Source organism: Zalophus californianus, chromosome 15 (genome assembly GCF_009762305.2).
Source record: "Zalophus californianus isolate mZalCal1 chromosome 15, mZalCal1.pri.v2, whole genome shotgun sequence".
NCBI classification, from domain to species: Eukaryota; Metazoa; Chordata; class Mammalia; order Carnivora; family Otariidae; genus Zalophus; species Zalophus californianus.
In genome coordinates, this window is record NC_045609.1 from 45,523,839 (window position 1) to 45,545,925 (window position 22,087).

The 22,087-nt window shown below is 41.7% G+C and overlaps 1 protein-coding gene across 6 annotated transcripts in view; it reads left to right on the top strand.

Moving 5' to 3' along the window:
• Positions 1-2,125: 2,125 nt before the first annotated feature.
• BMPR1A (bone morphogenetic protein receptor type 1A) overlaps positions 2,126-22,087 on the top strand; it is a 135,900-nt gene continuing 115,938 nt past the window's right edge. For 2 of the 6 annotated variants that reach the window (XM_027586675.2, XM_027586724.2), the window contains exon 1: positions 2,126-3,199. The gene's annotated coding sequence lies outside the window, so the exon portion shown is untranslated. Of the gene's footprint in view, positions 3,200-3,935; positions 4,065-22,087 lie in introns of those variants that run through there. The other 4 variants (XM_027586667.1, XM_027586697.1, XM_027586719.1 and 1 more) reach the window with 3 other exon arrangements.

Consider the following 22,087-nt stretch of genomic DNA (forward strand, 5'->3'; position numbering starts at 1 on the left):
GAGCGTTGCCACCAAGGGTAACAGTGCACAGCAGCGTGTATTGCAGGGCTAGGGCTGACTCTAGAGAGCAGAGTCCAGAGAACAGGCAGAGAAAAATCAGGTACCACACAGGTTAACAGGCCAGGGCTTCAAGCACAAGAAAAGGGCTGTGAGTCAGTTCGAAGAAAGGGACCAAGGTTGGGGCTCCCCATGTTAAGTAGCAAAGGCAGCAGAAGGCTGGGTTCCGGCTTGGGACTGGAGCTGAGACTCTTCCTGCCACAAGGCCAGGAAAGGATTAGGTTTTGTTGTAAGGGGTGTACTGATAGCAGGGAGAGGACTGTAGTAACCATGGGCTAGGGAGGAGCACGTGGGGGCTACTTCGCCACGAGAGCTTCAGTAAACTATCTTTGAATCACAGTAAACAAGTGCTTTGAAGCAAAGAGACATGGAAATGGGAAAAGGAGCAAGTAATTGAGAAGTAAAAATAGAAGGAAAGGTAAAAAGAAAAGAAATCCATTACAAAGAAAAGGACAAATTTAGATTTTTGAACTTTATTTTGTGCATTGATTTTAGATAACCTACCTTTTTCTTAAACACAATTTCTGTTTTGGCTTGTTCCCCCTAAACCATAACAGGTTATTATTAACCAGTAGAATAATATATTAGCGTCCATGCTGAGAAGTGTAGCTGTTTCCTTTACGCCTTACAATGCTTTTGTCCATTTGACGCTGGGTTTTAAACTAACCGGAAGTATCACCCTGCAAGGGCATTCCTGCATTAGTCCCTCCTTACTGGGCTCTAACTTCCTCCATATCCGGAGCCTTAGTGCTGCCTTTGCCTCACAAAATCTTTACAACAGGAAAATGACTTCGGATAGATTAACTTGGATCAATCAAGAACTATTGCCTTCCCTGAAAATGGTATATCCCAGTTGCCCTGACCCACCCTTATCCTTTTCAACATAGTCCATGCCACCCTCAAAAGCTAAGTCTTGATGACAAGGTTCAGAAAGGCTTAGAGGAAATTCTATCCTTATCTCATGTGTTTAACAGATAGGAGTACTTGTTCTGTGCCAGGAGCTAGGCTCTGAGGAAACAGCTCAGAACAAGAGGGACAAGGTCTTTGCTCTCATGGAGTTTACATTCTGGGGGCGGGCAGGTAGCAGAGAAACTCAGACCATAAACCAATAACTAAGCAAACAAGGTAATTTCAATTAGTAAAAAGTGATATAAAGAAAACAAAATTGGCCGTGGGTGCTAGTTTAAGACAGGTGATCAGGGAAGGTGTCTGATCTGAGAACTGTAGAAGGGTAATTTTACATTCCAAACTAAGGCTATGGGGTTTGAGCACGCAACTACCACCCTTGGGGCCTACACCTCAAACTGTGCAGAGAAAAAAGGCCACCACGTCCAGCCATTCTATTAACCTTCTTAAAGGAAAGCCATCACATTAAAGAATGTTAAATTTGGACCTTGAGGTGTTGCCTGAGTTTGGGGGCCAGACAATACGTGTCCAGGTGTCTCCTTGGGCTTCCTGGCTGCTCTGTTCATTTAGTGGGCAAACTGGAGAAACAGGCTGGCATGCATACACATGCCAGGAACCAGAGAGAACACCATGACCTACTCAGTTGTAGGTAGGTAGGGTGCCTGCTGTGAAAATGGGAAGGTTTGGTCACTAGGTGGGCTTATCTAAAGGGAACAAAAGGATGTCAAGTCAAGTCCCAAAGACCTGAAAAGAAGATCCTTTCAAAGAGATGCAAAGATATCATGACTTAAAATATGATGCCTCTATTTTGTTATTATTACAGTGGCATATTAACAAAACCCAGGCAACACCGATTTGCAAGTTTCAGAAATTTGATGTACTAAAGTCTTAACCTGAGACTCTTGACTATTTTATGGACTGATTCATATGCCTAAAAATCGAAGTAAACTTCAGAGGGTATATTAACACACTTGTCATGATTTCATCTGCCATGACACATTGCTCAGCATACATCAGTGAGTTCTCTGGCCAATCAGTCTGAATCTTTTTTTTTTTTTTTAAGATTTTATTTATTTGACAGAGAGAGAGAGCGAGAGAGGGAACACAAGCAGGGGGAGTGGGAGAGGGAGAAGCAGGCTCCCCGCAGAGCAGGGAGCCCGATGTGGGACTGGATCCCAGGACTCCGTGATCATGACCTGAGCTGAAGGCAGACGCTTAACGACTGAGCCACCCAGGCGCCCTGGGTCTGAATCTCCTTAAGCAAAAGGCCCACCCTTTCCCCTAAAATAAAGCAGGAATGTAGAAAACTTGAAAAAGTGACGAGTTTTAGTCGATGCAAGGAAATTCGTGGTTGATGCAAGAAAACTCCTCTTATCATACATTCTCCCCGCACAGCAAGATACTACAACCCCTGACTCTCAAACCTGAGACAGCTCAAGAGTTCATTAAAAAAAATTAGAGAATTGGAAAAAAACTTGGAATTACAGAAGGTATCTGAGGCACCGAGGGCAAACGTGGTTTGTAAAAGGAGAAGAAAAGAAAAAAAAATCTTTAAACAAGAATGTAAAAGAATTTAGACATTTAAACAAGATTAAAAGGGAATACTCTGGAATCTAAACATCTCTTCAGGGAGAATGCGTATAAAAACAAATACCAGTGCCTGGCACATTCTTTTTCTTCCCTCTTTCTTTTTACTTAGCTGGAAAAGTGATTTTATAAAAGGACCTTAAAAAGAGTTATCTTTTGTAGAGACTTAACACGATACATACTGTTGCAACACTTACGAAAGAGATTAAGGTCACATTTGGTTGTCAAAAGGGGACCTATATTCTTTCTTCGCATACAGGACACTGAAAACGTTTAACAGTATTTTCCTCAGAGAATGAGGGGGCTAATGTTAGAAAAGAAGTAGTGACAATTATTTGCATTTTCCAAAGAGCGGGAACGAGACTCCGGAGGGCACGCGAGTTCCCAAGAGTGAGCCAAGGTTGAGGCGGGACAGTATTTATAGTCCGCTGACTTCAGCTGGCCCGGGTTAACGCCGCCGCTCCTCTTCTGCCTGAGGAGTTCACGGGCTCGCAGGTCACAGGGCTCCGGGCGGCCGGGCCTCGGAGCTGCGGGGCCGACGCGGCGATGCCTCGTCCCCCCGCCGCTCCCCCGGAGCCCGCCCACCTGCGCCGGCCTACCTAGGCCTCGGCACACTGGCACGGAGCCCAGACCCAGAAGCCGGGGCGCGGTGGGTGGATAATGGATGTAGTGTGGCTACACTTTCCTTTCTTTCTCGCCACGACCACTACCACGACCTGGCAAGTCTTCGCCGTGGTGTGTGAGTGCTGGCGCTCACGGGGAGCATTACAGCGTGTCGGAGAGAGGATCCACGCGAAGGGATCCGGGAGGAGGGCCCAGCCCGCGCCCGCGGTGTCCGCGCCCCTTCACCGCGCTCCGTCGTGTGCGTCCCGCGCGCGGCGTCTGTGGGACGCGGCTGCCGGAGACGAGCCGGCCCCGCCACGGCGGCGGCGGTAGGGCTGCTTGGTGGGGAGGGGCCGGTGGGGCAGCGCGGAGGAGAAACCCCCCCAACGGCAGCCGGCGCCCCGCTGCCGGGGACGAGGGCCCGCAGCCGGCAAGGGGGCGCCGGGCCTCGCGGACCCTTCGGGCGCTTCCGCCGTGCGCTCGGCTCCTTTCGTGTCCGGGGCGGGGCGGGCGCCTTCCCAGTGCGCGCGCGCGGCGCCGAATCCGACGGAGGCCCGCCCCTCCCCCTCAAGTCCCCGCGCCCGCGCCGCTCCCCCCCACTCCACCCCGTGCGAGTGGCGGCGGCGGCGGCGGCGGCGGCTGCCGAGATTGGAATCCGCCTGCTGGCGCTCAACGAAGGAGGAGGGAGGAGGGAGGAGGGAGGAGGGCGGGGAGAGCGGGCAGGAAGGCTCGGACTCCGGCGCGTCCGTCCGCGCGAGACGAGGATCGCACGGCCGCGCGAGGGGCGACCGGGCCGGGGCCGCTGCACGCCGAGGGCGGAGGCCGAGTCGGGCCCCCGCCGCGCCCCGGCGGCTCGCCGCGCCCACCCCGCTCCGCGCCGAGGGCTGGACGATGAGTTCCCCGGGGTCCGGGTGAGTTGGCTCGTCCGTGAGTGCGTGTGCGCGCCGGGAGAGGCCAGCGGCGGCGGGGAGGCCGGCGCGGGCGCGGGGTGAAGTTTCGGGGGCAGCCGGGCGCGCGCGGGAGGCCCGAGAGGGGGTCGGCCAGGCCGCCTCGCGGGGTCCCTGCCGTCCCTGCTGTGTCAGGCCGCGGCCCGCTGGGCCCCACCGCCCGGCGCCCCCACCTCGGGCCGGGCCCCGCCGGAGACCCCGGACGCCGACGTCTGCTCCTTGCAGCCCCCCGCGGCGGCTCCACCGCCCGACCCCTCTTTTGTTCCCCACCCCCGGGTTTCAGGCCGAGTTGGGGGAGGCAGTGTGGGCGAAAGCCGCCTCCAAGGACGCTCCTTGAATCCTTAAATGGGAAAGGAGCTCACCTCTCTTGCCCAGGAGCTGCGAGGCTGATATTCGCGATTTGTCTCTCTCCGCTGCTGCGAAGGAGGAAAAAAAAAAAAAGTCTGTTTCGTGGGGTGGTAGAGCCAGGGGGAGCTGCGAGCCCTCCCTCAAAACTTGCCCGCGGGAAGGTGCCAGGTTTCTCGGAGGTTCACCTGTTGTCCTGCGCGGCCTCCGCTGCCATGTCTGTTGTGATTCTGCACTTCAGTTTCTGAAAACTTTCTGCCGGATCGACTGTAACCTTTTTTTTATTCCCTCTTTCCAGACTCCTAGTGGAAAGATTGGCAGGGAAAAAAAAATAGCTTGCGTCAGGAAAGAAAAATAATGTGCTATGTGTTAAGGGTCTGGCGTTTTGTGACTTGTATACTCTTTCATGCTCTCGAATGTTTTAATTTGGTCAGGGTGCTGCAGTTTTTCTCTTTAAAATGGTTACCAAACTCTCTTGAGTACACAGTGCGAACTTGGCACATTCACCTGTGTGACGTCATTTAATCCTTGTGATAGCCCTGGTTATTGTGTTCATTTTTTAGACGAGGAAACCGAAACGCAAAGAGGTTAAGTAGCTTGTATGAATGAGCTGGGATTTGAACCCAGGGTTTTCTCTGCTGTTCAGGAACTGTCAGAGTGAGACTTAGATGAGTTTGAAAACAACAACAAAGCCTCTTTCCGCAAACAGTTTTACGTTTAGGGGCACTTTGCAGTTACTCATACTTGAAATGATCGCTGTTTTGTTGCTTGGGTTGAAAACAACACCTTTATCGTATTTACTTAAGGGGAGTTCAACTCTGAATTGCAGTAGAATGTAACTTAATGCTTATCACTGTTTTCAGTTGAAATAAAAAGAGTGTGAACCAGAATTATTTAAATATTTGAACTTAAAGCAAAAATACGGGCAGTTCTGAGCTAGAAAGGGGTTGAGTTTACAAAAGGGTGATTGAAATTTAGAATACTCTTTCATAGAACCAATATTCCCACTCGTGTTTTCGGGTGTTCTCCCCGTCCCCCCGCACAGTATTCGTGGAACTCATTTAAAACTTTTTCTCACTTCTCCATGCCCTTTACTGAAAAGCTTGAGGCATTCAGTGGGAGCTCCTTCCAGAATGTACTGGGTTACTTCTATCATCTGCTTTTCTTCCATTTTAGTGGAATGTTTTTTGTCCTTCCTACTAGTTAACACCTTGTTTTTTTCTTTTTTTTTTTTTTCCTCTCTCTCCTACTTAATGGAGTAGGAGTTACTCTCTTTTAGGGTTCTTGAAAGTATAAATGGGCATAAGATTTTTTCAATTTACAAAAACCTTCCCTTGAGCATGCTACTCCCTCAAGCTGTTATGTTGCTGCTTTTCCTTTTCAAATCATATTAACATTAAAAAAAGTTGTCTTCTTGTAAAATAATACATGTTCATTAAAGAAAAATTGTAAAGTAGAGCAAAATTGAAGTAAAATTAAAATTCAGTCGTCCATAGTCTCATCTCTGAAGATTGCCAAGAGTAGTTTACTTTTCCCGCATTTACTTCCTGACCATCCATTCACTTCTTAACCCCTTGTTATCTGCTGTTCACCTTCACAAGGGTTACCTGTAACCTAAATAACACATTTAAGCCCTTTTTCTAAATCACCTCCTTGAGCTTTCTGTGATATTTAACATCACCTTCGCATTCTTGAAATGCCTTTCCTTGGCCTTTTTTTCATGTATCCATTTTATTCACCGAATACTTTTTTTTTTTAAAGATTTTATTCATTTATTCGTGAGAAACAGAGGGGGAGAGAGAGAGAGAGAGAGAGAGAGAGAGAGAAGCAGAGGGAGAAGCAGGCTCCCAAGGAGCAGGGAGCCCGATGCGGGACTCGATCCCAGGACCCCGGGATCATGACCTGAGCCGAAGGCAGACCCCAACCATCTGAGCCACCCAGGTGCCCTCACCGAATACTTAGTGGCATTCAAACATACCCTGCAGAGCAGCGGAGGCAGCAGCAGGCGTTGTCCTTGCCCTCCTGGAGCTTTACGTCTAGTGGAGGAGAGGTGGACTGGAGAAGGGATTCTGTGGCTAACTGTAACTGATTATAATTGAAGCGCATAGTATGAGAGGAACTTAAAATGGGGACCTGACCTGGTGCTGGTGGTGATAGGACAGTCGGGGAAGGCCTTAAAAACGTCACTTTGGAACCATTCTGAAGGATGAAGAGTAGGACAAAGGGCTTCTGTGACATACTGACTTCGTTCCTCTTTGGCCCTTTCCGATCTTCCCGCTTAGTATGTGTTCTCCAGGTTTCACTTTTCAGATCACTTCTCTGTATGTCACTAGTCCCTTAGCATTTTTATTGTTCAGACCCTTCTGTCTGAATAATTCTCAGATCTCATTCTCGCACGCGAATCCCTGTTTTTCCCACTTGCTTTATACGTACATCTACCTGGTAGTTCTGGTTCAGACTGAACTCTTCCTTACCAGACTCGTTTCCCTGGTGTTCCTTATTTCTGCTGATGTCATACCAAACCCAGACCTTTCTCCATCCCGTCACATCTTATCTATAGTCAACATCTATTGCTTCTACTGTCATTGTATTGTTTCTCTTTATTCCTGTGGCTGTGATGTGGCTACAAGTCTTGATACATGTTGGTATGAAGGTTATAGACTCATAAAATGAATTGGGCAGCTTTCCTTTTTCTTTCAAGAGCATTTTATTTTTATTTATTTTTTAAAGAGATTTATTTATTTGAGAGGGAGGGCACTCAAGCATGGGGGGAGGGTCAGGGAGAGGGAGAGAATCTCAAGCCGACTCCACGCTGAGCTGACACAGGGCTTGATCCCACGACCCTGAGATCAAGACCTGAGCTGAAACTAAGAGTCGGGCACCCCCTTAGGGACATTTTAGACTGGAATTATCTTGAGAGTTTGGCAGACCTCACCTACAACAACAATCAGGCTTTATTTGTTTGTTTGTTCTCTGTAGTCCTCTGTAGAGGACTTTGAATACCATTTCAGTTTATATAATAACTGTTGGTCTGCATAGGTTTTCTATTTCTTGTGTGAGTTTTAGTGTTTAATATTTTCTCCAGAGATTTATTTATTGAGTTTTCAAATCTGTTAACTTTGTTTTCACATAATTCTTTTTCTTTAAATTTTTTTGATTCTATATATATTTGTATGCAACAGTATATATTGTGTATATATTTGTATATTTGATGATTTTTCCTTTTTTTTTTTTTGCTAATTGAATCAGGTTCTCATCGCACCTGGGCTAATGTTACAATCTTCTTGCCTTCACTTTCACCTTTATCTGTGTTATGTGGTTCTGCTTAAGTTAATCCTTTTTTTTTTTTTTAAAGATTTTTACTTATTTATTTGACAGAGAGAGAGAGAGCGAGAGCAGGAACACAAGCAGGGGGGAGTGGGAGAGGGAGAAGCAGGCTTCCCGTGGAGCAGGGAGCCCACAGCGGGGTGCGATCCCAGGACCTTGGGATCATGACCTGAGCCGAAGGCAGACGCTTAACGACTGAGCCACCCAGGCGCCCCATGCTTAGGTTAATCTTGAAGCCCATTTTGTCACTTCTCTACTTAGAAGTTTCCAGTGTCTTCTATTAAATGAAGTCCTTTCCGTGGGATTTACCTCAGATTTCCTTTATTCGTATCTCCCACTATTACTGTTTTCTGCACATGTGCTTTTCCCCCTTTCTGAAGTCTTTCCCATTTTCTTCTGGATGAAATCCCTTCTGAAGGAATTCCTTCTTAAGGAAGGTTTTTTTTTTTAAGGCCAGTTTTTTATCTAATATTTTCTCACTGCACTTATTTGTCTTTTGAAAAAATCAACTTTATTGGGGTGCCTGGCTGGCTCAGTCGGTGGAGCGTGACTCTTGATCTCCAGGTAGTGAGTTCGAGCCCCACGTTGGTTGTAGTGATCACTTAAAAATAAAATCTTAAAAAAAATCAACTTCATTGAAGTATCATTTATATATAGTGATATGCAAATGTTAATTATGCAGTTCTGTGAGTTATTTGGTCTTTTATAGAGATTTGTGTACAAATGTTCTATTACTAACCTGCTGACTGGGTCTGTAAGTGACTTTGTTGCATTTTAAAATGAATAAATGGAGAAAGGCTCCTGTCTAGCCTAGCAGTGGCTGGACATCAGTTATAGTAGTACTGATTTTCAGATTTGGGGAGCAGAGAGCCTCAGAGAGAAAGGAAAATGGGTTTCCCCTCAGGCTACATTTTGAACTAGAAAGTCCTTCCCTCTTCCACTTTTTATTAGTGTTTATGTTTTTAGAATGCCTTTTAATATCTCAAGGTCTATTCTGACCAGGTCAGTCTAACTTTTTAACACTTGTAAGATTAAATGCTGAGTTGTATTGAATTACATCAGTTGTAAGATGCACCATACTTTTATGGGCCACTCATAAAGAAAATCTGCTTCTAGTTATTTTCAAGAAGCCATTGGTTGTAAGATGCACCCTAATTTGAGATGCTAAAATATGAAAAATATATGTGCCTTAGAACTGATGAATAGGGTTTTTCCCAGTTAATCAAAGTCCCATTCCTTTAGTATAGATGTTGGGAAGAAGAATTTAAACCACACTTATGTGGGAGTGACTTGTAGTTCTGTTGGTACTATGAAAAGTTTGTGTGTGTGTGTGTGTGTGTGTGTGTGTGTGTGTTTAAAGAGAATGCTTGTTAAACCTTTTTAACAAGTAAAGCATTTTAGGCTGTATAGAGAAATACTTATTTTTGGATGGGGTCTCCTACAACTAGTTATGCCAGTCTGATTGTGAGGCACTTTGACCCCCAACTTTTAGTAGTTTTTCCCCCCTTAATTTCTTTTGCTCATTTTCCTAACATACAGGTTCTCTAAGAGCTGAATTTTCACAAAATAGCACAGATAATGTAAGGGGGGAATTGTGGGAGAGTTGTGATAGCCAATTTTATGGACTCTTTTAAAGAGAATACCCAGTAATTATATGTCATCATTGACAATCATATACTTAGTTTTTTAAAAAGTAAATGCAAAAATAATTGTAAATGTTTGGATATTTTACTAAATCATAGTTGTAACATATGTCAGTTTTTATAGCTAATATTTTAAAGGCTATCAGTTCTTTAAAAATAGAAACAAAATGATGTGTCTGGAGATCCCCAGTAGCGTTTTTTGAAGACAGTGCTGGGTTTGAGTAGGACTTTAGGAGATCAGATCCTGGTGGGCCCGGTGGGTTCCCAAACCAAGTTCATACAGACATTGACTAGATAAGGAAATTATGTTTTAGTATCTTTTATTAAAAACAGGTGAATTTGAGCTACTCTGATATTGTGGATGTTGCATTTTTATACTTTTATGTTTCTGATGAACCTTTTTTTTAAAGATTTATTTATTAGAGTGTGAGAGAACATGGCAGGGGTGGGGAGGGGCAGAGGGAGAGGGAGAGAGAAACTCAAGCAGACTCCCTACTGAGCCACAGAGCCTGGCATGGGGCTCAGTCTCTCACAGCCCTGAGACCACAACCTGAGCCCAAATCAAGAGTCCTACACTCAACCGACTGTACCACCCAGGTGCCTGGATGAACTTTCTTTTCTTTAGGCTGTACATTTGTTTATACTACTGATAACGTGTGAAACAGTGTAGCTTGGCTACTGTTCTAGTTGTATACAATTGGCTACTGATTTAAGAAGGAGGATGGGATATATCAAGTGTAGGAATAAGATAATCAGATATGCAGTTAATGGAGTTTAGTTATGTAGTGGAGAATCATTTTGAAGAAAGGAAGACTGAGGACACTGAAAATGGTAGGGACACTGAAACCTGTTCCATCTTGGCCCAGACTAGGATGGTGACAGATAATTAGGGTCTAGAATGGACGGGACTTGGTAATTAGCTATGGGTGAGAGAAGGAATGGGATTGGCAAGAATGACTGGCAGATTTCTAGTTTGGAAACCTGATAGGGTGGAGACGAAAAATGAGAGCTGGTTTGTGAAGGAAAATAGTTTAGTTTTGGTAATACGGAGTTTAACAACCAAGTAGAGATTTCCACTTGGCAGTTGCATGTGTGGGGCTGGAGTTTGAGAGAGGTTTGGACTGCGGGTAGATATTTGCCATGTAGGTTGTGTATTCTGTCAGTGAGAATTGGGTGGCTTTCTCAAGTGATTTTTGCTTGCAAATGACAAACTCAAATTAGCTTAAAGGGGAAAAAGGCTTGTCATCCCCCCTTCAAGTTTTTAAAAAGACTAGAAATTTGGATCTCAGTGTTCAGACGATGTAATTGGGGGTTCTGTTTTATCTGCTCTCCACTCTTTGGGTTTGATTTTCAGGCAGAGACTTTGATCTGGCAGAGGATAGCCACTGGCAACTCCAGGCTTATATGGCTCTTACTGCTATGGATTCAAGAGGTAAAAAGGGCATCTCTTTCCCAGGTGCGTATATTTTTTCTCATGGAGAGATTCTTACTGGGACTATACGGAGTCTGGGTACCATCTTGGCCAGGCCTAGCTTACTGCCCCGGAGCAGTCAGAGAGCCTTTGAAACACCAGCACTGAATGCCTTCCTAGAACCGTGAGAGTTGGGAAAAGTGGTTGTTTCCCCCAAAGAAAGGATGGCTCTGGGCAGGTGAACAACATAAGTCCACTATCTTTGGTTCTTCACCCTTTTTAAGGTCATTTTTTGAGTATCTGAAGGAAAATACACACGTAATAGCAATTTTGTGCATAATACATGGTTCTGTTATCCTGCTGTACACAGCAAAGAGCCTAGAACAGCCCTGAGAAACACCAGTTTAAGACTTAGGTAGAGAAGATAGACATTAAATAATCTCACAAATAATTGTCTAATTGTAGTTATATTAAGATCTATACAAGGGAAGTACAGGGAGCTTGTAAGAGTGTAATAAAGAAACGCGTCTGTTTAGGGTGCAGGTGCTTTGGAAGGCTTTCCTGAGGAAGTGGCTTATAGAGTAAGACTGTAATCGGCCAGAAAGCAGGAGGAGAATGTTTCTGGAAGTATTCAGTAGTTTTTAAAGCAAACATTTTTTGACTTTTAAAAATTATAAAAGAAATGCATTCGGGCGCCTGGGGGTGATCTCAGGGTCCTGGGATCAAGCCCCTCAATGCATCAGGCTCCCTGCGCAGCAGGGAGTCTTCTTCTCCCTCTCCCTCTGCTCCTCCCCCGCCCCTGCTCAGGCTCGCGCGCCCTCTCTCTCTCTCTCAAAATAAAATAAAATAAAATAAAATAAAATCTTTTAAAAAAAAAGAAAGGCAGGTAATGTCGATAAACTGGGAAATATGAAAAATTATAAAGAAGCAACAGAACACTTAAGTTTTGGCTTCTGACCACTAAGTTAGCTGTGCAGTCTTGGATACTATGCTAAACTTACCTGGATCTCCCTTTCCTTATCTTAAAAAAGTGAAGTGTACTTGGTGAACCTTAAGATCATTTTCTACTTTAAAAAAAAAAAAAGGAAAGAAAATTCCATGACTTTAATGCAGAGCAGTTTCTTGCTGAAATTGCAGGTCATGTAATGCTTTTGGTTGTGATGACATCACTGGGTTTCTGACTTTGGCTGTAGAGTCCCTTTTCCTGCCTCGGCCATCATTGTAAGTAACGAACGGAATGGCTTGTGGCCAGTGATGTTCTTTCATGCCGTGCTTTTCTTATCTCATTTCTTGAGCATTAATTTTTTTTTCCTCTAGCCTTTGGGTAAATTATCTGAAATGTTAGAAGCTTTCAATTTTGAAGTTAAGAAATCTGGAGGAGACTTGGATGGTTGTGATACCATTTTATGTATGTTAAAATTTGTAAGTAGTTTTCCTATTAGCAATTAGTATTTTTTTTAAATATTTATTTATTTGACACAGAGAGAGACACAGTGAGAGAGGGAACACAAGCAGGGGGAGTGGGAGAGGGAGAAGCAGGCCTCCCACTGAGCAGGGAGCCTGATGCGGGGCTCGATCCCAGGACCCCGGGATCATGACCTGAGCCGAAGGCAGACGCTTAACGACTGAGCCACCCAGGCGCCCCAGTATTTTTTTGTATTGTATTCCAGCAGTTTAAGATTTTAAGTGTCTTAAATTTGCATTTAATTAAGAATATTTCAGATTTCTGGCTAAAAGAAACTCTTGATAGGGAGCGTTAAAGGATGTTAAACTTTGGTAAAGTTCTTCAAACTTAAATATTTTTCAAAAAATTGTTTAAAAGTGTCATAAAATGAAAATATTTTAGCAGTAAATATTCAGAAGTATCTTAAATCAACAAAATGTGGTTGCTTGATGACAGATAATTCTTTATATTTTTGTTTCAGTAATCTTTCACGTAATAAAAATGTTGGGAAAAAAACTGTTGAATTTATGTATTTATCTGAATAGAGAAAAAGAAGTTAATCTTCCTGAAAAAATGCTTTAGTCATCATTCCTACTTGTTAAATATTTTCCTCTGGTTTCTTATTTGCTTACAATATGAAATTCAGATTATCTCAGTCTGGCCTTTTGCTCTGGCCCAGTCTGCCTTTTTGCCTTATTCACTTCAAACTACTATTTTATTAGCCTACATCACCTAAATATCCAATTCTGGGTTTCCGTTCAGAATTGTTAGACCTCTGCTGTCCCCTACAGTAGCCAGTACCACATGTGGCTGTTGAACATTTGAAATGTGGCTGATCTGAATTATGCACCACATTTTGAAGATAGTACAAAAAAGGAATGTAAAATATCTCATTATGCTTTTAAAATGCTGATTACTTATTGAAATGATGCTGTTTTGAATAATGTTGAATTAAGTAGGAGTAACATTATTTTCACCTGATTTTTTTTTTTGCTTTTTTTAATATGGCTAGTAAAATACTTAAAATTATGCATTATAGTGGACAATGCTACCTTGCCTCTCCTTCCCCCTCTTCTTTGCTTATCAGAATGCTTCAGAATCCTATCTCTTCTGTGAAGCCTTCCTCCGTGGTTCACACCTAAAAGTTAGCTCTTTTGCATCATTGTTCAAAGGCAGTATTTTGGTGTTTCTTGTACCATTTATTAATATATCAGATTTCTTTATTACAAGCCTTCTCAGCTTTTAGTCTAGTAACACCCCAATATGATTTCCTTAATTGTATTACCATAGAGCCTTCCTTAGTTTCTTCTCTCTCTCTTTTTTAAGGATTTTATTTATTTATTTGACAGAGCACAAGCAGGGGGAGGAGCAGACAGAGAGGGAGAAGCAGACTCCCTGCTGAGCGGAGAGCCCAGTACGGGGCTCGATCCCAGAAACCCAGGATCATGACCTGAGCCGAAGGCAGATGCTTAACCGACTGAGCCACCCAGGCACCCCCCCCCCTTAGTTGCTTCTCTTTACAGAAGTAACACATATTTGCTTGAAACTTCAGACATACAGTAGACAAGTGAAAGTCTTCTGTAATCCTGCCTCCACCACCCCCATGGATTACCAGTGTTAAAAGTATAGAGTTAAAGGTAATCTTTCTTTTTTTCCTTAGATTTATTTATTTATCTGAGAGAGAGACAGAGAGAGAGAGTACTCACACACGCAGAGGGGCAGAGGGAGAGAGATAATCTCCAGCAGACTCACTGCTGAGCTCAGAGCCCAATGTGGGGCTGGATCTCACAACCTGGAGATCACAACCTGAGCCAAAACCAAGAGTTGGACACTCAGCCGACTAAGCCATCCAGGCACCCCCTTTTTTAAAAAAACTTTTATTTAAGTAATCTTTACACCGTGGGGCTTGAATTGCTGACCCCAAAGTCAGGAATCGAATGCTCTTTGGACTGAGTCAGCCAAGTGCCCGGATAAATGTAATCTTTCTTTTCCACTGTCTTTTTTCTTTTTCTTTTCCTCTCCCCATTTCCAAAAAATGAGGTGATACTATGCATCCTTTTCTTTAACTTTGTTTTCACTGAATAAATAGGAGGACTCTTTTTATGTCATTAAATGTCGATTTACTCCTTTTTAGTAGCCAAGTAATACTCCCTTTTTTTTTTTAAAGATTTTATTTATTTGACAGAGAGAGACACAGAGAGGGAACAGGTAAATAAAATGAAGGTAATATTCCCTTTTATGAATATACCTTCATTTTATTTACCAGTCCCCTATTGATTACTATTTAGATTGTTCCCAGTTTGTTGTGGGTTTTTTTCTTTTTTTCATTGTAAACAGTGCTGTGGTGCTTGTACATATCCTGTGAGACTATTTTTATTTTATAGGATGAATTCTTAGAAATGTGTTTACTGTAAGAGAAGCCATGCGTATCTGCTATAGTGCCAAACTGCTCTGCAAAATCTTTGTAATGATTTACATTCCAACGAAGTGTTTGAGTGTATTTCCCCCAGCCCCTTACCAACACATAATAACATCAGTCTGTTTTAATCTTTGCCAGTCTGCCAGCTGAAAAAACAGTATTATAGTTTTAATTTGCGTTTCTTTGATTGAGTAAGGTTGAGCAGAGTTTGTATGTTTGTTGGTTCTTTGCATTTCTTTCTCCTTTGTTTATTTTTCTAATCTTTTTTTTTATTCATTTTGCAGAAATTCTTTTTTGGGGGCATGGATATTAACTCTTCCCTTGGCATACTGCATTTTTTTTTTGTCATTTGATTTTTTATTTTTGTTTAGGATATATAAAAATTCCTTTGCCGTTGTAAGAATGTTTAGAAACAAAAAATAAAAAGTTTAAGTTGACTAATACTCTCCATTTATTTTATAAGCTCCTTGGTGACTGAATTTTGTCTTAAAATATTTTGTTTTGCCCTTGGTACCAATTCAGTGCTTTATATACAGTAAGTGTTCAGGTACTTTTATGTGTTGATGGTGAAGGGGTCCAGAATACATCACTGTGGCATAAAAATTATTTTGAGCTGAAGGTATTTGAGAATAGGCTTTTTTTCTGAACTTCCTTATCTGCCTAAAAGCATAGCCTCACAGAAGAACTTGTCATGTCACAAAGCTGCTCCAGAGTTTCGAAACCAGGAAGATTGACTCTTATCACTAGACGGTAGAAGAAAGAAAAAGTGGCTCCACACCTAAACTCACATTGTCACATATATCATATCCATTCTCCTAAGGGCCCGTTTATCTTTCCTAAAAGTCGTTTGTTTTCCCGTAAGTGTCCTCCTCCCCTCTCCTCCCCTGTTAACACATGAGCCTCAAATTCTAACTTCCTCTTTTAGTCACATTTTTCTGTAAACGCTGTTAAGCAAATAAAAATCTGTCTTTTCCCTTCCTAATCTATTTTTTGTCAGTTTAATTTGCAGTCCCCCAAATACAGAACTTAAGAGGGTAGAAGAAAAGTTTTTCCTTCTTGGCAGTGGCCAGGTCAATTGTTTCTGGCTGCTAGGGCAAGGGATAATAAGCAAAAGAAGTTTCTCTGGCTAAAAACAAAGTTTAGTATTTTAAATATAAAGAGAATAAGTGAAGTTTCTTTAAACTACATTTTCAAAATGTATTCTTCAAAACTAAAAATTTGTCAAATGAAGTGGAATATACTATTAAAGAGACATCCCCCTGTTCCTGAATATATTGCTATAATAATAATGCTGTCTCTTAATTAAGTGGCATCCTTACTCTAGTTGTGTTGACTAAGCCTTTGTTCTTTCTAAAGTTACTCACTGTTTCCTGTTCTTTCTTAGCATCTTATCAGTTTGTGTAGAAGATGGTTTGTGACAGGTTCCACGTCACATCTTTCAGAAAAAACAACAAAAAGTCGTACAGTTAAATAGTGAAATTTTTATACAAAGAAGCTGTTAATTGCTTAAGAAGATAAAGGGATCTTGATATGATTACAGAGACTTCTGGATTCCAAATAACTTGAAACGTTTATTAAATCTTGAATTATTTATATGTTTATATATGTCTATATTTAGTGTTCCATTCCTTACTACTCTCTGTTTACTGGGTTTGTGACTGTGCACCAAAGTAGTTAATCTCTCTGTTTCATTTCCTCATATGTAAAATGAGAATAATAGTTTTCTCACAGTTACTGTGAAGACTAAATGAATGAGTACAATTAAGTACTGAACACTATTTTTGCCACATAGTAATGCTTAATAAATGTTGGTGGGGATGAGTATTTGTGTGAGAGAGTATTTGTGTGGGAGAAGATGAGGTCAGGTTTATCTTCAAAAGCAGTTTGAATGGCTGCATATATAGGGTCCTGATACCTTCTGGAAGTGCATGTTAAGCTTATTCACATTAATAACATTTGAATTTGTAAAGTACTTTTGTACACCAGCAGTACTGGCAAATTGATAATGGGAGGTTTTGTTGCCTTTTTTGGTTTTATATGTTAAGAATTGGAGGCTAATGAAGGTTAATTGTCCCACCAAGGTCAAACAAGTAAGAGTAAGAAGTAAGCAGGGGTGCCTGGGTGGCTCAGTTGTTTGAGTGTCCGACTCTTGATTTCGGCCCAGGTCCTGATCTCAGGGTGGTGAGATCGAGCCCTGCATCAGTGTAGGGCTCTGTGCTTGGCGGGGAGTCTGCTGGAGATTCTCTCCCTCTGCCCCTCAGCCCTGCGCGCGCGCTCTCTCGCTCTCTCTCTCAAAATAAATAAATCTTAAAAAAAAATAAAAGAAGTAGCATCACGTTTTCCTAGTTAGCTCAGAATGGGGACTAGGACCTCAGAGTTAAGTGTAAGTCAAGGATTCTACATTCTAAAGAAAGCCCAAGCACTTAGTGGCCTGAATCCTTTCCAGGGCTTATTAGGGTTTGATAGAAACCTTTCAGAGGATGGAGGGGAGAGGAATTGTCCACAGTAGTTACCTGGTAACTAGTTACTAGTTACCTGGCTGGCTTGCCTAGGTGAGGAGCATTGTACTTTTTACTCCCTTCTTGCTCCCCTGAGGTGGCCTTTCCTCAGAAGCTTTAAGAGAACCAGTCCTGAGGTTAGGAAAAGTGGAGTTAGGGAAAAGTGGAGCAGAACCAGAACTGTCATTACCTAGACAGTAGTTGTTATACAACTGATTGGTTTATCTGTGCCTACTTGAGTAAGGGATAAAGAAAAGTGGAGAGAAATCTCAGTGTGGACAGAAGGTAGCAGTGGACCAGCCTGTACTTGTCTTGAATTTCTGTTCAAGTGGGTAATGTACAAGGTAACCAGGCTTTAGCCATCTTGACAGGGCTGGCTCTGTTGGAGAGGGGAGCGAAAATAAAAGAAGTAGAGCTGAAGCAGATCTTCGGGTAGGGAAATGGGCAGTTGGATTAGAGCCTCTCACCCCTCAGTCACCAAAGAGCTCCGGTCTGTCCCCAGAAGAAAAGCCATCATTTGGCTGCCTGTATCATAAGTCAGTGTTAGTCGGGGCGGTAGCAACCACCACAGAGGACTACGGAAGTGGTCACATGTTGAGACAGGTGATTCTGTTCTCCCTCATCCCCCTCTCCTCCCCAAACAGATCAGCCTACACGCCTTCCCTAGCTGAACTTTCTTGGACCATGGGCCAAGTCTGAATTTGGAGGGAAAGAGATGACTGTAAGATTGAAGATTAAAGTTTTAAATAGCGATAAACTGGGCTGTACTTTTTTATAACTGGAAACTATTGGGAAAGCTGTAAGAATTGTTCCAGATGTCATTAAAGGGTGGTGGGATAGGGAAATTGGACCAACCATAGTTGGAGGCAGAAGTTGGAGAAAAATAAAACCTTTTCTCATGTTTGTACCACTTTCAGACCTCTTATTAAAGTCACATAAGTGTCAGGATGCCTGGGTGGCTCAGTCGGTTAAGCGTCTGCCTTTAGCTCAGGTCGTGATCCCCGGGTCCTGGAGTTGAGTCCCGCATCGGCTTCTTGCTCAGTGGGGAGCCTGCTTGTCCTTCTGCCTGCTCTTCCCCCTGCTTGTGTGCGTTCTGTCTGACAAATAAATAACATCTTTAAACAAAAAAATAAAGTCACATAAATATCAGCTTAAGTTCCTACTTAAAGCCCCTCTGACACCAGCCCCCATTCTTTTTTCTGTATAAAGCTATTAAGAGTATTATACGTGGCCCTTTGATCTTCTTAATGGTTCAGTTTCCAAGTACATTCCAATTCTGTGCAATATAGTTTTAACATTAAGTGTATTTTAATTCTAATTAGTGCACTTCAAACTGTATATGATGACCTTTTTAATTGAAACATTAAGTAATTTATGGTATTCCTTAGTTTTTATGGAGTTGGAGTTTATCAAACCTTGGAAACATTAAATAAAATAAAAAGTCAATAAAAAGCCTTAGTTTATTTAAAAAAAATTTTTAGAAGATTTTATTTATTTGAGAGAGAGTGAAAATGAGAGAGATCAAAGAGGGAGAAGGAGAAGCAGACTCGCTGCCGATTGGAAAGCCCGATGCAGGACTCGATTCCAGGACCCCGAGATCATGACCTGAGCCACAGGCAGATGCTCAACCGACTGAGCCACCCAGGTGCCCCTAAAAAGCCTTATTTTAATATATTTTACTAGGTATAGGAGATTTTGAATTCGTGAAGTTTTAAATTAACTTTTATTATTGTTCACATAGAAAAGGCAAGTGCGTTTTAGTGTAAATACTGCAGAGCAATAAAAGAAAAGATCGGGAGGGACTAGATAAAACGTAACATATTGTCCTTACTATGCCCCTGGCCCTATTTTAAAGGTTTTACACATATTAACTCATTTAATTCTTACTAGTAGTCTATGATATGGTATAGTTATTAGTTCCTATTTACACAAGAGGAGAATGAAACCACAGAGGTGAACTAACTTACCTTGTCAGGGATTGTGCAGCTAGTAAGTGGCAGAGCTAAGGAATCAAACGCAGGTCGTCTGACTCCAGGGACCATGTTCTTAACCATAGAATTCTATTCGTTCTCAAAGAGAGTAGGATCATTTTAAGATGAGGATGTGTACTCTACACACACACACACGTTTTATTTTATTTTTGCCTGCTTCTATTGCCTGTTCACACGCAGGAAATGGATTTGCCAGGTGAAGGTACCTGGTAAAACATTCTCTCCACTCACGGTCTAAATATACGTATTTGATGGGTTAAATTTGATTGACTTATGATAATTAACTCCTACTTGTCTTTTTTTTTTTTTAAAAGATTTTATTTATTTATTTGACAGAGAGAGACAGTGAGAGCAGGAACACAAGCAGGGGGAGTGGGAGAGGGAGAAGCAGGCTTCCCGCTGAGCAGGGAGCCCGATGTGGGACTCGATCCCAGGACCCTGGGATCATGACCTGAGCCGAAGGCAGACGCTTAACGACTGAGCCACCCAGGCGCCCCCTCCTTGTCTTTTTAATACTGAAAATCTGTGATAAACTTTTCGTGGTAACTTTTTGGTTGGTATTTTTTGACTTCCCTGATGTTTGTTTTGCATTGTAGAGAAAACCAGTATTCAAAGGCCAGTGGAATGCAGTTGCTTTTTAAGCATTTATCCAGAACGCTTCCCATAAGTATTATTAAAAAATTAGTGTTGTATTTATATATCTCATTTCTGAAGTATATACAAGTTTAATTGTTGATGATCACACAGACAGGCCTTTTTTCACAGCTTTACTTTGGCTGTTACTGCAAAGTAGTTGAAATTGGGCAGATAATTGCTTAACATAATTATGTGATTTGTATCATTTCTTAGAATACATTTAAAATCTACCCTGTGGAAGAACAGGACGAAAAAAAGATAAAAAAATACTGCCACATCAATTGAAAATGAAAGTGAATAAGCGCACCTATGGGGCAGTTTTGGGAGTCGAGAAGGTTGAGAAATGAAACCTGATGTTTACCCGTTAGTGATACCGAGACTGTCCCCTGGAATATTAGTGTTGTTTCATAGAAATTATTTAAACATAATTGATTATGGCATGTAGACATTTAAAAATAACCCCTTTCCTTACAGGTTTTTCTTCAAAACAAAAGCCTTTTTTGCCTCTTGATTACAAAAGTAATGCTCACTGAACAAATATAAAACATAGGTTCCAAGAAAAAAGTAAAAATCCTTCATATTCATATTATGCAAAGATAACCCCTGTAAACATTTTGGTATATGCAGTGTAAGTTTAAAAAAAAAAAAGGCTTAATGTTTCTTTTATCTTTCTTTTTTACTAAATGTTTCTACCATAATTTAAGAGTTTGAGGAAATTAGGTGAGCAAAACTGGAATTCCCTTCATGCATTGAGCGTGAATGTCTAAACTGAAATAGAAGAAACTTGGAGGTAAGGTGGGGTTTAATTCTGGAGGGGGGGGCTATCTAAATAGGAGATTTTGGAAATTTGGCTGTCTTGTTCTACTTACCTGATTATCTTTTTTTCTGTACATTCTCCTTTTTCCAGCTTTACAACTTTTAAGCTTTAAAAATTAAGATGTTTCAAATGTGTTGATGTGTTTTTCTGTAATAATGGACTAAAATAGAATAAGATGTGGGGAGGTAGAACCTAAACTGAAGGAGGTGAAAAAACCATATGGAAGTAGAAAATCCAAAACCTCTAGCAGAATGAAGCTAGAAAGAATGGAATCTAAACACTGAAATTATACATCTGCTAGGCAACTGTGCATTCTTTCTTCATAGATTCTGTGCAGAAATAGCAAAAGAAACTTTGAAAGGAAAGCATATCCTCAATAGACCGAGCATATATTCTTATCACTAATTATGATGTATACATTTTTAGTTATACAATGTATATTTAATTCATCTTTAAATGAATTATTCCTCTATTTTTGTTTTCTGGAAATAACATCACTTTTTTGGGTTAAATGTGGATTTCCTATTTATATCTTCAGCCCTGAATCAACATTTTATTAAGTTACAGATCAGGATATTTTCAATGATATTGAGAGAGAGTGATACTTATGTAAAATTTGTCATTGCTTTCCTTTTTGTCAGTATTCAAGGATATGTGGCCCTTTAATGTTCTGCCCTTCAAAAACCAAGTCTTCTGAATTTGTTTAAACAAAATATGTTTTCAAAAAGTTAGGCACTTTAAAGCAGCTGAAATTTAAAAGGGGAAAGGCATGAAGAAGCTTTTATTTAGTCCTAGGATGCTTTGTAATTATTAACATTTGTGTATTTTATAGTTTACAGAGCACTTTTATATCCATTATTTCCTGTGATTTTCAGTGTCTTGCTAACATTACTCTTAACTTGAAAATTAAGACAACACTGTTAATTCAGTGAGGGCTTGTAGTAAGCTTTTGTGTTCCTCCCTCTAAAGATGATGCTAGTCAGGATTAAGAGATCATGGGAAAGTAGAACAAAAAGCCTGAAAGTCCCCAACATCTCATAATAACCATTGACCATATCTAGTATAATTCTTTTCAGTTTTCTTTTTCTGTTCTTTTTTGCATAGTTTGCTGATGCAGTATTTGTGTCCTTTCAAATTCACATCTTGAGCACTTCTGATAAAAAATTGCTCTTAGGGGCGCCTGGGCGGCTCAGTCGGTTTAAGCGTCTGCCTTCGGCTCAGGTCATGACCTCGGTCCTGGGATCAAGTCCCACCTCAGGCTCCCTGCTCCACGGGGAGTCTGCTTGAGATTCTCTCTCTCCCCTCTGCCTCTACCCCCAACCTCACTTGCACACAGGCGCACGCTCTCTCTAAAATAAATAAAATCTTTGTCTTAAAAAAAAAAATTGCTCTTAATTATTTTTTTGGGCGCTCTTTCAGTGAAATTTTTCCTTACTTGAGGGGAAACATTTTATCC